At 38.6% G+C, this 16,799-nt stretch overlaps 1 long non-coding RNA gene across 1 annotated transcript; it reads left to right on the top strand.

Annotated features, from left to right (window-relative positions):
• Nucleotides 1–518: 518 nt before the first annotated feature.
• Nucleotides 519–16,596, top strand: LOC122421978. Its single transcript, XR_006263696.1, has 4 exons — nucleotides 519–625; nucleotides 14,463–14,569; nucleotides 15,933–16,088; nucleotides 16,196–16,596. It is a non-coding gene; the product is annotated as an uncharacterized LOC122421978 (long non-coding RNA).
• The last annotated feature ends 203 nt before the right edge of the window (nucleotides 16,597–16,799 follow it).

Genomic DNA, 16,799 nt, shown 5'->3' with positions numbered 1-16,799 from the left:
AAAACTCAGGGAAGCCTTTCTAGCTGGTGACATTTGATCTATTATTATTATTTTCTATTGAAAAAAACAGAAGTTTTTTCTCCAGGTTGGGGTAGAGGTAGAGTTGGGGAAGGCCAGACATTTCATGCAGAGGGCATAACACATGCAAAAAGTAGGAAGAGCATGGTGAATTTGGAAGATAAAGAGAGATTCATTTGAGAATGTAGAGAAGTGTATTAGAGTCAAGCTAGAGAAGTAGGTTGGGGTCATAATTGGAATGGCCTTATATGCCCCTTCTGGTTTTTGGACTTAATCCCACAGGAAAGGAAGAGTCAGCAAACATTCAGAAGTAGGATCGTGACAAAATCAGATCTGTTGTACTTGAAGAAGATAAACCCAGCATGATGGTCACAAGAGTGGTGGAAAGATAAGCAGCAGGGAGACCAGTTAGGAGACGGTTGCATTAGCCTAGATGAGAATGTGTGAGCACTCAAGTGACTAGATCAAAAAAGGGGACAGAGGTTAATTCTGCAGTAGTGGTTTAAGGTGGAATCAAGACCACTCAGCTACTCATTAGCACAGAACGCTTGATGGACAGTAAGATCATGAGTCTGAGATGGAAGAAGAGGAATGAGGAGCATATTTGGTGAGTAAGATAACACCAAGTTTTGTTTTGGATACTTGGCTCTTCAAGTGAAGATATTCAGGAGGCAGCTGGAGGCTTCAATCTGAGTCTAAAGAGGGAGAGAAGATGGGCTAGAGATCCATTTTTTTTTTTCCATTTATTTTTATTACTTGGAGGCTAATTACTTTACAATATTGTAGTGGTTTTTGTCATACATTGACATGAATCAGCCATGGATTTACATGTATTCCCCATCCTGATCCCCCCTCCCACCTCCCTCTCCACCTGATTCCTCTGGGTCTTCCCAGTGCACCAGGCCCGAGCACTTGTAGAGACCCATTTTTTGAGAAGCCATAGAAGAGGTAAATGGAAAGAAAGTTAAATATTTGAGAAAGGAGGAAAAAATCAACAAAGATTGTGAAATCAGTGAATAAGGAGGAGAAGCAGCAAAGAGTAGACTCCTGGAAGGGAGGAAAGGTCAATTAGATGAGTAGTGTTGCTTTGCTATTGGCCAAAGTTCTGTGTGTGCCTGGGTCAAGTGTTGGCACATGTGATGATGAAGGTATAATACGGGCAGTTGTCAGCTCTGCTGCTTAGGCTGTTGCACCGATGCTTGCATCCAAAGTGCTCCTGTGTGGTTTCAGGTCTTCATTCTTGGTTCTTGCATGTCAGGATCAGAATGGAGTTAGAACTCTTCCCAGGCTGGTCTCACTCCCAAGAAAAAGAGGACCCTAGAAACTTGGTACCCCACTTTCCAAAAGTTGAGAAACATGGGAGGTATAATCTGCCTCTTAGGAGATAATAGCATTCTAACTCTAAACCAGCCTTTCCATGTCTGTGCCTGAATTTTATCTGCCTGATGCATTTGGTTGAATATCACTTTTGTTTGCTATTGTACTAGAGATTTTTTTAGTTAACTGTTATGCAATTTTGTGCTGAAAAAATGTTTCAAACTGTTCTGAAAACATCCTCTCCAAGAAAGTGGTAAGTAGTTTCTCTTTCCTCATCAAACATAAATACACAGGCTGACTGGATGGGAAGACTTTTGCCCAAATATCATTTGCTTCCATAGTTTATTTGTTCATTTAATTTCCATTGGGAAGTATATAGATTATAAATGCTCCAGTTGTTTAAGATGAGTCATTTAATTTGCACAGTCCCTTGTGAGTAGTGTTTGGCATCAAAGGATCTGGAGTCAGTTTTGATGCTAAGTGACACTTAATTGGGCGTGGTAGAGCTAGTTCTGAATGATGCTGGCTGAGGGCCTTAGAAGGATTAATATCCTGATACTAGATTATCTAGCTGGATGAAAGCACTGTTTGTAGATTAAAAGAGAGTATAGTAGCCAGGTGACCTGGGAATAATCATAACAGGGGAGGAAAGTCGTCCTAAAACCAAACCAAACTAAATCCAACCAAACATTTAGTCTGCCTAGGGAAGCTGATATGGGGACAAGGCTTAAAGGAGACTTGAAATTCACTTCCAAAATTTAGTCTTTGCTTGACCTCATTGTTATTTTCTTTTTTATTCCTTTTAAATGATACAATCTGTGAAATGACTCCTTCCTTCTTTTCAAAAATTAGATGTTAATCAGCAGCATAACTGAAGCCTTTCTTGTTTGGCTCTTAAATGAAAGTGCTCCATTATATGCATTTAACTGGGCTTTCTTTCAGATCAGAATCTGTTGTGAAATATAGTGGCAATCATGCCGCATCTACTGGCTTGTATTTACACAACTATCTGTGTACAAGTTATATTTTTCTTACTTGATAATAAGTACCTTCAGGGCAGGAAACACTAGCTTTTCATGTGTTTGTCCATCCATCCATCTTTCAATTTATAGAAAGTTTGAGTATGTGTTATGAGCTGTGATGAGGATATACTTTTTTCCCTCAAGGAGCTCAGTCCTGTTAGAGCCCTGGTTCCCTACCAGGGCTGAACACAAGAATCACTTGGGCTGCTGGGCTCCACTTATAGGAAGTCTGTTTTCATTGTGTGACCTGGGTGTTGGTATATATATTTTAAAGTTTTCTTTCTTTTACTTTTTAACTTGAAAATTTCATTTTATTAGGTGATTCCAGGGAGCAAACAGATTGAAAGCCATCAAGTTAGGCTGATAGGCCTACATTCTGTTATGAAAAAGGAAAAAACAGCATTTTGTTGGTACAGAGAAGAAAATATAATCACATACTTTAAAAAAATCTTTTACTCTTCATAGCACCTATCATAGGAGACGCAGTTTCCATCCCTGGGTCGGGATGAGGAAATAACAACCCACTCCAGTATTTTTGCCTGAGAAATTCCATGGACAGAGGAACATGACGGGCTACAGTCCAAAGGGTCACAGAGTCAGACACGACTAAGAGGCTAACCACGACACAACACAGCAGCAACTACACAGGACACAGGGTCTTGAGCATACTAGATTAAACATTTCTTTAATTAATGATCTTATTACCAGTAGGCTCAATTACCTACTTCATTATCATTAGATGATATTCTGTATTGCAATTAAATTAGGACAATTCTTTCATTTATTAATTGATTTTCTGTCACAACTTAGAGACTTTTGGGGCATTTTTCTTTGAGAAATAATGAATGTAGTTGTTGCTATATTTAGCTTTATAGATTCTTGACTTTATAGCTTTTGGATTCTTGACTTTATTTGATGAAATCTGACACATCTTTTTATGGGCAAAGTCGTTTTTTCAGTTTGAAAAACCTGATTTTTAAAAATCAGCATCTCTTAGTCGAGACAGGTTTTATAAATTAATTATGGTACAAGTAAATTATCTATCTTAATGTACTTCATCTGTTTAAAATTATAATTTCAAGTCCCGTAAATTGGATACGAAACCATAGCATGATAAACTCTTGACCTTAGAAGAACATTTGAAAGGATCACTTAGCCCCAAAGGCATTGTGTTTCTCTTCAGTGAGGAGTCCATTTGTGTTCACACCCAGTCTGGAACTTACTCTTCTCACTCAAATTCAAATGAGATAAAATCCTCCTCTCCTTACAATAAGCGTGAGATTGGAGACCACACAGGGGCAGGCTGCTGAGTTACAGATCAGAGTCCAGCTCTAGTCATGTTGAAAGAAGCCAGTTTAATGGGAACCAGCGTTAGTGGAGAAGGAAATGGCAACTCACTCCAGTGTTCTTGCCTGGAGAATCCCAGGAATGGGGGAGCCTGGTGGGCTGCCGTCTATGGGGTCACACAGAGTCGGACACGACCGAAGTGACTTAGCAGCAGCAGCAGCAGTGTTAGTGGCAGACACTTCGTAGTGGATTGAAGATAACCAACCTCCTCAGAAATACTGATGATTAACATAGTTCTTACAGTGAACTTTGAGCAGTTTCAGATCAAAAGTACAATATTCTTCAAGGAAGACTGGCACAGGAAAATGGTTTCTGGACACAAATCACATTTTCTGGGTTCCCTTGCAGCTTGGTATGTTCACATGACTAATTTCTGGTTAAGAACATATGATTAGAAGACATGTGTGCAACTTTGAGTTTCTGTTCTTTATTTTATTTTTTTACTTTTTGGCTGCACCCTGTGGCATGTGGAATCTTAGTTTTCCAACCAGGGATGGAACCTGAACCCCGTGCACGGAAAGGCAGAGTCTTAACCACTGGACAACCAGGGAAGTCCATCGAGTTTCTGTTCTTCAAAGGAATGGGGATTCCCTCGTCTTCCCCCTGTTTGTCTTTCCACTGACTGGAATGTGGATGTTGCAGATGAAGACAAAGATAAGAATGACTAAATACCTTGATGATTCTACAGAGTCCAGTTACCATACCTGCTCAGACTTTTACCTGAGAGAGGAATGAACCATCAGCTTTAAGTCACTGTTACTATGTGTCTCTCACGCAAAGTGTGCCTGTGTGCTAAGTTGCTTCAGTCAAGTCCAACTCTCTGCGACCCTATGGACTGTAGCCTGGAGGCTCCTTTCTCCATGGGATTTTCCAGGCAAGAATACTAGAGTGGTTGCCGTGCCTGCCTCCAGGGGATCTTCCCGACCCAGGGATGGAAACTGTGTCTCTTACATCTCCTGCATTGGCAGGTAGGTTCTTTACCACTAGCACCACCAGGGAAGCCTCCTATCACACGCAGTTAGTATCATATCCTAATTCACTATCCCCTCAACCTCTAGGTCAACTGAGTTAAATTAAATACAGTTCCCTGAACTGTCAATTGTAGTTTTAAAATTTCTTCTTACCTTTACCTGGACCTGAACTGCATTTACAAATACATTTTCCCTGTGAGCCAAGTAAACTCCTTCTCATTTTTCAAGATTCTTTTTAAATATTGCTCTCTCTCTAGCAAATCTTCTTTGATATGTCTATGTAAAGATGATAATCCTTTTATGATTGCCTTTAATAGACTTTGTACATAATTAAAATAATAATATACATACTTTATTGAGTGTCTACTATGTGTCACATACTTTAAATGGGCTCTACATAAAATAGCTCATTTATTCTCTCAATAGTGTTATGTGCTGTGTATATCAAACTCATTTTATAGATGAGAAAATCTAGGCTTAGACAGAGAGGCTAGGTAATTTAATTTGTCCAGTTCACAATGTTAGAGTAAACAGTAGAGGTGGAATTCAAAACCAGATCATTTTGGTCCCAATTCCGTGGTCTATCCACTCTGCTTTCATTATAGCCCCTCTTCTATGCCATCACATTTGTTTATTTACCTGTACATCTCATCCAATTATACCCTGGATTCCTCATATCTAACTCATTGTGGGCGCTCAATATATACAAGTTAAATAACTGAGCTACCACCAACTTTATTCACTGGTTGTCTTCCAAAGTTTTGCTATAAACTCTAGGAATAGGACCACACCACAGGGTCAGGGCCAAGGAGAGTCACTCTTCCCTACTCTGGTTTCTCCTTGGATCATATATCTGCAATTGATCTGATGCTCCATGTCCTGGGCTAGCTTTGGTTACTGTTAGGATTTTAGTCTTCTAGGACTACCATTGGAGAAGGAAATGGCAACCCACTCCAGTATTCTTGCCTGGAGAATCCCGTGGACAGAGGAGCCTGGTGGGCTGCTGTCCATGGGGTCACACAGAGTCAGACACAACTGAAGCGACTTGGCATGCATGCATGCATTGGAGAAGGAAATGGCAACCCACTCCAGTATTCTTGCCTGGAGAATCCCAGCGACGGCGGAGCCTGGCGGGCTGTGGTCTATGGGGTCACACAGAGTCAGACACGACTGAAGTGATTTAGCAGCAGCAGCAGCAGGACTACCATAACAAAATACCACAGACTGGGTGGATTAAACAACAGAAATGAATTCACTATCAGTTATAGAGGCTGAGAGCCCAAGATTAAGGGGTTGTCAGGGTTGGTTTCTGTTGAGACCTCTCTTCCTGGCTTGTAAATGGCTGCATTCTTGTTGTGTCTCTATTTGCCTTTTCTCTGTACCTTGCAACTCTGGTGTCTGTCTCTCTTTTCTTATGAGGACATCAGTCCCACCAAATTGAGGCATTCACCCATACGACTTTATCATTGAAATACATTTTTAGGCTCAGGATAGAACTACTCCCAGCTGGGGTGCCAAGTCAGCACATCACAACTTAGAAAACTTTTTGTCCCAGTAAATGCTCTGCTTGAGCAGAAGCATAGTATATGCAGTTAGCTAATCCCCAAATGCCAAGCCAACTCTGGATTCTATAGATTACTTATTTCATCTTTTCTTATTCATTTTCTATTTTTCTCTTCCTTGTTCCTTGTTTTTTATCCTATAAAAGTTTCTTGTCTTCTGCTCCATTTTGCAGTTCTCTGGACCCTTGGGAATGGAGACTGCCTGCTTCATGAAATGTTAAAGTTTGTTTTATTACCTAAATGATCTTTGATCATTTTTAACACTACAAAAAGAGTTTTTCTGCTCCAATGTTTTCCACATACACTGAGTGTGTATGTGAAGTGTGCTAACTCATCCAGCCTAATCCTCAGTTCCCTAATCTTTAAAATGGGGATAATAATAACAATCTCACTTATCTCACAATGAGATTTTTTTCTCTTCCTTTTCTTAGTATTAAATGCAATAACATTCAGAAAGTGCTTTACCAACTGAAAGTGCTATGTCTGTAATGTCTTTTTCCCAATTGCCTCATAAATATTGACTCATTTTTTTTTTTAAGACTCAGACTAAATATCACCTCCACTGTGGGCTAATATTTTTCTTTATCATAACTATTGACTGGTAGATGATGGATGAGCGAGGTTTTTACACCTCAGGGTCCAAGACAAATGCAGAGAGAATATAAAAAAAGCACGGGAAATTTGCTGGTGTTTTGTATGTAACCAGCACTTGCTTCTCTGACTTGGAACAACATGGTCCTATGTGTGTTCAGACACAGAACAGACTTCCTGTCCCTTCCTTCCTTCCTTCTTTCTTTCTCCCTTTTTTATCAATGTGCTATGGAAACGGCAAAAGATTTGATCAGGGTTTAAACCTTGATTCTCTAACTACCTACAGAGTTGACCTTGACAGCGCATTTCAGGTCTATGAGCCTCAGGGTTCTAAAAGTTGATTTGATACTTCAGATCTGGTTGCTACATCTGTGTGGGCATGAAGTGAAGGAGCTGTGGGTGCAAGGGAGGGAAGAGATGGGTGGTGGAGAGGGAGAAGGAAGAGTACTGAGAATTGTGAGGACAAGTGACATTTGTGTCAATCTTTGTGTTTTAATTGCCACATATGTTTCCAAATTGGAATTTAGCTCTAAAATCAATGTTTTTTATGTTAATTTTCCACTAGGGAAAGTCAGGCTTGTGTTATCTTTTACAAGCGTTATTTTTTTTTTAATTAATTAATTTATTTGTCTGTGTTGGATCTTAGTTGCGGCATGTGGAAGTCCCTTTCATTGGGAACACAGAGTCTTAGCCACTGGGCCACTAGGGAAGTCCTACAAGTGCTGCTTTTTCTGTTTTGAGGAGACAGACCTCACAGTTGATGCAGAGACTTCTGGGAACTAGAAGGGGAAGCAGGAGGCCTGGCTGGTTAAGCAGATTGTTAGGTTGTGGGTGCCCGTCAAGCATGTGTGTGTTGGATGTTGATTATTATGTTGACCTGGTCTAAGGTGAATTTTCCAAGAAGGAAAAAATTTTATTTGAAGCACTTGGGACTGAATAAAATAAATTAACTGTCTCTGATTGGCTTCAGTTTGCAGATCTCTGAGGAATTTGAAAAGGGTGTGGCAATTAAGCAATAGTGGAACTCCACATACTGAATAAACTAAGAATTTTGAGGCTTGCACAAGTTCTGAATATGGTCCAGACCTTTTTAGTAAACATCTATTACATTTCTCAAAACTGAAGTGGTTTAAGGAAAGAAAAAAAAAAAAAAAGGAAACACGTAGTGAGAATGAACCAGTTTATGAAAAGATCAGTTCAGTTCAGTTCAGTTCAGTCACTCAGTCGTGTCTAACTGCTTGCAACCCCATGGACCGCAGCCTCCCTATCCATCACCAGATCCCAGAGTTTACTCAAACTCATGTCCATTGTGTCCGTGATGAAAGGATAGAAAAGGTTTTTATTCTAAGACTTTTAATAAATGTTCTTTTACTTAAGGATAATCTGTAATGCTCAGTAGTGACTTCAGTTCAGTTCAGTCGCTCAGTCATGTCTGACTCTTTGCAACCCCATGGACTGCTGCATACCAGGCTTCCCTGTCCATCACCAACTTAGAGGCTTATTATCCCTACCTTACCCTGCTGTGGAATATAGATTCATTCTTTTTGTCAGAGTGATATTTTGTTCAATGGACAATTTTTTATCCATATCCATATCCAGTGATAGATTTAAAATGTGGGTAATGTAGAAGTGGTTTGAGAGACTCCAGGGCCATGAATTGACAGGAAGCTAAGGGCAAAGTGCTGCAGTCATGACTGGGTCGCAAATTGCATCTGGAAAGGGTGTAAAGATTCAAAGCAGACTTATTGGACTTGACAGCCTATTCTTTTCCCTCAGCCTGGCCTTGATAATCTGCTCTGTCTGCTAGTGCTGTCATGAGGATTCAAGAATTGCGTGCCATTTGTAACATTGGTACACTGCAGGTATTTTTCAAATATCAGTCCCCTCGTCCTTGACTTCAAGTGCCAACACCTCGCCTTTGTCAAGATTATTTCCATCTTTAAGATATATGCATGTGTCTGTGTGTGTGTATACATACATTTGTGAGAGGAGTGTTTGTAATAAAATGCACGTGTTGGTGCAGTAGCCCATTGATCAATCAATCAGTCTTGAGCAAGATGTTCAACTCTGGATCATTTAGTTTTCATTTATTTATGGGACAATCAGTTTCTATTTTTTATAGTACTTTGGGCATAGATATAACAGGAAACCTAAAAATTGAGGATTAGGGAAAGAAACATACATCAAATGGAATCTGTGGTACCATGTTCAATATATAAAGGGGTAGACTGAGGGCCTTTTCATGGGCTTCAAAGAGAAGCAGAAAGTGGCTGATGTGAAAAGCCTCTTCATTGGAGAATTCAGAATAAGCTGAGTGTTGCAGGACAAGACCTCAACAGGCTGCTGGGAGATGAAAGTTTCATCATAAAGACCCTAAACTTGGAGGCCAGAGTCTTACTGATGTGGCAAGGTTTTTGATTTGAAGGACAAACTTTCTAGGGAAATGGTAATAAGGCAAGCTTCCTCTGGGTCAGTGGGGTGACCTAGCAACCAGTAATGATGATGTATATCTAATCTCTGAAAGGCCTTTAACCATATCTGCCCAAGAGTCTGGACCTGAACATTCTGAGGTGATGTGTTGACTGATATTCTCTTCGAGGAGAACTTTGAACTATAGTCAAACTAGAAAGACAATTAATTAATAGTTAAAGAAAAGAAAGGCAGATAATGAACCCTGGTTTAGGTGTTGAGTAGTTAAATGTACTGCACATATATGCAGAAATTTATACTGGGAGAGTGAATTAGAAGCTGAACCTTTCCAGAGAAGCTTTCAATAAAGACTCTTGCTTCTTTCTTTGCTTCTTGTAGGCAACTACGTCAGTTCCCCTGTTTACTGAGTGAAAAAAATAGTGCATGAGCTGACAGAATGACAGCTGAGGTTTATAAAACACAAAATATCACATACATTTCCCTGGTGTTTGCCAGCACACTAATGTAGACTCCAGCTCAGAGTTCTGTCAGAAGTCTGTCAGTCTTGCTAAATCAAGGAAAGAGGCTTTGCTTACTCTTATTCTCTGTTCCCCATGTGCAAAACCAAAACCAAATAAAATACAACAAACATAAGCAAAATCCTACACCAGACAACACATGGTTTACCTCCATGAAGACTGAACTTTACAGAAGCAAACTCATGAAATAGTGAGCGTTTGAGTAGCTGTCACTGTTAGGTGGTTCTCATTTTTAAGTCTGACTCAGACAGGTTGTTCAACTGGAGAAGTTTACTAAACCCAGGGATTTGGTTTTGAGGACATAATTATGGGTCATGATTACCTGAGGGCCTTCAATATACCTGAGGATATAGAAAGCAATTCAAGTCAGGGCTGTGAGCAGCGACCTTTGCTACTGGACTCACTGTGACTTTTGTCTGAGAAGCTCTTCCCAAAGGAAACTTCCTCACACGATTCTCTCCACTTCAACTCTTTTTGAACCAGGAAGAAGGCCAAGTGTGTATGCAATTCTTGAATGTTTCCTTTGAAATTTCATTTTGGTGGTTTCTCTCATAACTCAATTTTATATCTGATATATTTTGTACCTTGGGTCTTTTATTTGCAACTTCTAATTTAAGGTTCTGCAGTGGGGGAATTGAGATTTGGTAATTCTTCTTTTCTTCTTTATGCTTATCTGTATTTTCTTAATTTTCCATAATAACCACATGCTATTTTTAAAATGGCTTCCCTGGTGGCTCAGATGGTCAAGAATCTGCCTTGACCCATGGGAGACATGGGTTCGATTCCTGGGTTGGGAAGATCTCCTGGGGGAGGGCATGGCAACCCACTCCAGTGTACTTGTCTGGAGAATCCCATGGACAGAGGAGGCTGGTGGGCTACAGTCCATGGGTGTGCAAGAGTCGGACAAGACTGAGAGAATAAGTGCACACGGCCCACATTTTTAAAATGAGGAACATTCATATGAAGGTGTCACTTAATTTGCTTGTCTTTTTACCTCTAAAATGCTCACTGATACTTGGACAAATGTGTAATTGACACTACTCATGTACAGAAATATTGTGTGCATAAACAAGGCACAACAGAAATTCTATGGCAAGTAATTGTCCTCGTACCCTATTAGGTGACACAGTGTGGCCAACTGTCCCGTTTCTGGTGGAGTTAACACTGATCACTTTTTCAGGATGGATCTGTCTGCTTTTTCTATTATAGTATTGCTTTTTCCATTTTAATTAATTAATATTTCTGGGGTGACACCTTGAGATCAGGTAAAACCTCATTCGTTACCCCACCTTTCCCTATCAATTTTAGCATCTATTGATAAGATATATTATTACCATGATGACCGCCAAATTGTGATTTTTCTCATTTCATCATTCATTCTACACTTACTAGTCAGCATTCTTTGTAAGGAAGAACTTTCTTTTCTCCCATTTATTTATTCATATATTTACTTATATCCATGGTCTCTTGAATCCTTATTTTATCAAATGGATTATAATTTGTTACTTTTATTACTTATTTTTATACTCAAGTTGTTCTGGATTTGGTTGATAAAAACCCCTTCAAGCTGGTTACTGAGAATGTTTGACATGTCCCTATCATTTTTTTAGACAAGTTCTAGGCTCATCTTGTTATTTCTCTATTTAAGTCCTGGAATTAGGCATTTTTCCCAAGTACCTTGGTTCCATTTAGTGTAGAGTGATATTTAGAAGCCAAAGATCTGGGTGATAAGTATGCCTATTGCTGCTGAGATAGTGATGCCCCACACCCTTTCAGTGAACAGAATTATAAAAAATATGTACGTATCACTCATTTGTATCCATATTTATTTCTATGTCTATCTACATATATGGAAAACATGAGTTCACAGTCAAGTCTCCTATTCCATTTTGGCACCACAAGATACATTCTAGCTTCTCTCCTGGCTGTGTTGTACCTTTTTTTTGTTCTGGCATTGAGAAATATTGCTGTCACTACCCTCATTATGTTTATTTATTCAATCAAAATATCAGTAATCTCTTGACCTTTCTAACTTTCTACACCATTTGGGCACCCTCCTTGCATGGGTCCTGACTCATTCAGGCGCCCTCCTTACTTGGATTCTGACATATGCTGGGGTGCTTCCTTGTCCTCTGGGACCTTCATGTTGAGTCATTGCCACCACTGGGCTGTCATTAAATAAGCAAATAAAGACATGAGAAAAGAAAGAAGGAAGAAAGGAATCAATCTGAAGAAATACTTTCAGTGTTAATGATATTTTGAAAAAGGCCATTTACATAGTCAATGTCTTTTTGAAAACTCAAGCTATAGATCACATTGTTTTATAGCCACTACTATAGAATCATTGCATGGAGGCCTGAAGGAAAATTTAAAGAGTTTCTAATCACATTCTCTCATTTATTTAACATATATGCAATAGATATCCAGAGAGCATAAGTTAGTTGGAAAGGCCCTGTAACTGATCAGAAGTTGTAGTCTGAACAAGAGTCAAGATATCTGAGACCCTGGAAGTTTCTGTCTTCACTGGATCATTCTGGTGTGTTAGAAAATGGTTTATTTTTTAAAGGATCAAATTTAATATCCATATTAAAGTGGGGATTTGTTATTTTTGCTTCTGCAGTGTACTGTTTCTCTCTTTTGGGAGAAATCCCATTGTCACTATTAGTTCACTCTCAGCCATCATTAAGTGTGGGGTTAGCTCTGCTGTCTAGCTCCAGGAGTGGTCATGGACTTAGGCCTGGCTATTGAGAGTCATGGGGCATTTGTGGAGCCATCAGGAAGGAAATTCTCTCTGCTGGGACTGTAAATAAGAGGTAAGCTGACACTGCTGTGTGTAAAGACAGCCAAAAGATGGGCTTGGTTGCAGTTTAGGAAAAGCCTGCCTATTAATGTGGCCAAGACATGAAGAGTTGCCTGATGACATTCTTAAGCCCTGGATCTTTGTGCTTAAAATCATGTTGCATCCTTCTACTTCACTGTTGTGTGGTCTAGTAAGTTCTTTTGTTTGCCTAAGGCAATTTGAATTGGGCTTCTCTTACTTGAAACCAAAGAGTAATATGTTCCCCTTAAAATCTTAACCTTTAAGTCTTTGAAACAGTAAAAGCATAGCTAAATTTATTGTCTGTTAAATTGATGTCAGGTGTTTCTTCCTTACTACTTTGATATAGGGGAAAAGAATGAGAAGTATTTGTTGAGTGGTCTCTCAGGGAGAAAAACCAAACTCCTTTACTTAATTAAATAACCCTAATTTCATCTATGTGAAGTTCCAAAATGGTGAAGATGATTACTTAACAGCATAGATCGCTGGTGTAAATCACATCACTTTTCAACAGAGTTATATCTTTGCTTTTAATAGTTAACCTCTCTAGAAAGATGATCCTATTGTGAAACAATGGTGGTTCTTTGACCTCAGTTCAAAAATAGAAATATTCTTAAGAGGAATGGTTGATGGATTGCTCAATTTTCAGAATGTTCATCCTCCTTAAAGTTGTTCCAAACTAGGTAGATGCAAACATGGGTAGGATATGAATGGTGGAGTGACACATATAAAACCAGTTATACTTAATAAGGTTGCTTATTAATAGAAAGTGCTAGTCGCTCAGTCGTGTCCGACTCTTTGTGACTCCATGGACTATAGCCTGCCAGGTTCCTCTGTCCATGGAATTCTCCAGGCAAGAATACTGGAGTGGGTTGCCATTCCCTTCTCCAGGGGATCGAGCCCAGGTCTCCTGCATTGCAGGCAGATTCTTTACCGTCTGAGCCACCAGGGAAGCCCTATTCTTTGAAGCTTGGGGCCTAAAAGAAAACAGGCAGCCAACCTATGAGATAGTTTTATAGACTATAGTATTTCTTCTAGTAAAAGAGCTTAAAGAATGGATGTTCATTTGTTAATGTGACTTGAGGGGAAAACAGACAAAAAATTTACTGTAATTATTGCTTAGTAACTCAATTATCAAATATAGATGAAGAAATTTTGATATACTTTAAGTAAAGTCATGATGATAATACATATTCAGCACTCAATGATATGTTAAACACTATTAATTAACTCATTTAATGCTCACGATAATCTCACTGAGGAGAGCAAATTTTATTCCTATTGTTAGAGGTTAAGAAATCAGAAACCTGTTATCTAAGATCACACAATTTTAGGAGGTGGATTTCTATTGAAGCTTAACTAACACTCAAGGTAAGTTCTTTTGATCCTCCGAACAGTATTAAATTTCATTACATTTCATGTGATAACAGTGATTATTAATTATATGTGTCAACTTTGTTAGGGCACTATACCCAGATATTTGGTCAAACATTTTTCTAAATGTTTCTGGGAAGGTGTTTTTTAGATGATACTAACACATAAATCAGTAGACTTTGAATAAAGAGTTGCAATTATTTGATAATAAAAGATACATGTATTAAAGGAGATTAATACTTTTGCTTGCTCTAGTAGAATCATGATTCAACATTCTGCCAAGTGGATCAATTAGTCTTAGTAACACTCACTAAAGGAACTTGGGATAATCATGTGGGGAGTCCTTGCTTGCTTTCCAAGTTTTCATTAAGGGGGTCCCCCAAGTATAGTTACAAATTTGCATAGAGGAGCAAAAGTCCTCATAACATGAAAATGTTTACTAATGAACTTCTACTTAACATTAATCTCCACTTACACGTTCCTTCCTTTAACAGATTTTGAAGCCCGCAGATTGCCTTCTCTATCACCCTCTGACTGATTTTTGGATGCCAGGATAAAAAGCAAGTCAATTGCAAAGTGAAATTCCAAATCTTGCAAAAAGGTAGGATTATGTACATACTACTATATTCAATTTTTCCACTATGGAGTAGTGTAGACTGTTGTAGAAGTTTTCCTATATTATTGAAAACATTGTTGAAGAACTTCTCAACATTTTACTGCAAAAGGACATTAGGCATAGTTAAATCAGTTAGCAGTCAAAGACAAAGGAAATAGACCCAGATGACAGAATTTGGTTCCTTTTATTTTGATGAAAATTTTACATAAAATGAAAAGCATAAATTGCTGATATCAACAAATTCTTTCATCTGTGTACCTCAAATTGCTATTGAAATATAGGCTTCTACCATCACACTAGAACCTTGTGGTTTTTTCCAGTTAATATTCATACCCACTGTCCCAGAGAAAACTACTGTATTCAGTCTTTCCACTATAGAGTAGTGTAGCCTGTTGTAGAAGTTTTCATATATTATATATATATTCATACAGTATGTGCTCTTTTGTGTAAAATGTCCTTCACTGAAGATATTCTTTGAAATTCATCCATGTTGTTACATGTATCAGTAACTTATTCCTTTTTATTTTGGAGTTGTATTCTATTATGTAAATATCCCACAACTTATGATGGGTTGTCTGCAACTTTTAACAATTATGAATAAAGTTGTGAAGAGAATTTACGTACAGATGTTTTTGCAATCATATATAGCTGTCTTCTTGTATCTCTGGACATTGGGTCTAGGAGCCCTGTGGATTCCAAAATCCATGGATTCTCAAGACCCTTAGGCACAATGGTGTACAACAGTCAGCCCTCTTCACCTGTCCCACACCCATGGGCACAGGGGGCTGACGGTACTTTCATTTCTCTTGAGCAAATCCCTGGAAATGAAATTGATGGGTCATAGACAAGGTATGTTTTGCTTTACAAGAAACACATGGCTTTTTCCTTAAGTGCTCATACCATTCTCATTTAGTTTTTAAAAATAAGCATGCTTATTGCAATGTGGAGAGGATTGTAAGAGGTCAGGAACACAAGCTGGGAAGCCATTGTATTATCATAGCTGATAGCCAGAAACTAGGTGCAGGTTTTACCTAGAATTTCTGTAAAGTATTTGTGTGATTTTTAATTGCTCGTAAGGCTGATATCTGACTCAGATGTGATAGCTAACCACAGGGCTAGTTTTAGCTGTGTACTTTGGAAATATGTGAGGAATTTAAAACTCAAGCACTACTTACGGGAAAGTCCTTCATTTTAGAGAAGGTAATACTTGTAAATCATGCAGGTAAGATATTCCTGTGAGCTTCTGTGCTATTTTGCAGGTGAGTGATGAGGTGTCAAATAGATCTGTTCTTTTTTCCCATCACAAGGTTTATATATTTTTTCTTTTTTATTGTAAAATAAAATACAGATCCAGAAAAACCACACAAAAGAATTGTATAGCTCTGAATTATTATAAGCCAGATACTGTTTTAACTACCGCCTGCGCCAAAATATAAAGTTATGACAACCACTCCAGAAGCCTCTCCAGGTGACCTGTCCCACACACCTGCCCCTCTCTCCAAAGGTAATCACTTCCCTCTTTTTTATTTCGTCACTTAAGTATGTATTATCATAACTGTAGTTGATTTTGCCTATTAAAAACTGATGCCTTTTGTCTCCTTTAATCTACAGGTTTATCCTCCATTCTTGTCTCTGCCTTACAGTTTGTTGAAGAAGCTAAGCTATTTCACTAAAGTGTCTTGCAGCCTGGACTTTTTTGATTGCATCCTCATGGTGAAGTTCAACATGTTTATCCTCCATATTTCCTGAACATTGGCAGCTGGATCCAGGAGCTTGGTCAGACTCAGATTTAGTTCAGTGGACCCATTATATCTGACTGTATTTCTAATTTTTAGCAGACCTTGACACTAATTGCCTCAAATCATTTGTTGTGGGTCACAAAAACGCTGATGCTCTATCATTTGGTTTTCAATTATTAGCTAAAGTATTCTTATGGAGATGCTGCTTTCACCTATTGAGTTACCCAGTACCATGATTCAGAGAGAAACGACTGATAAATTTTTTGATTTGTGCTCTTTACTCACCTGTTTTTAAGTAAAATATTTGAATTGGTTCCATAAGATCCTCTGAAGTTGAGTGATTAGTTTTATAAATGTGTAGTGGGAGGGAATTTGCAAAAGATTTTGAAAAATTCTCTTACCTGGAATGCTAGCAATTGTGCTAGTATTCAAAAGGAATGGCTGTTTTGTCAAGTTTTATATTGTGTGATTTAATT

The sequence above is a fragment of the Cervus canadensis genome, chromosome 19 (assembly GCF_019320065.1).
Source record: "Cervus canadensis isolate Bull #8, Minnesota chromosome 19, ASM1932006v1, whole genome shotgun sequence".
In the NCBI taxonomy this organism is placed as follows: Eukaryota; Metazoa; Chordata; class Mammalia; order Artiodactyla; family Cervidae; genus Cervus; species Cervus canadensis.
Note: the sequence above shows the minus strand (reverse complement) of the source record. Positions and strands in the feature narration are given on the sequence as shown.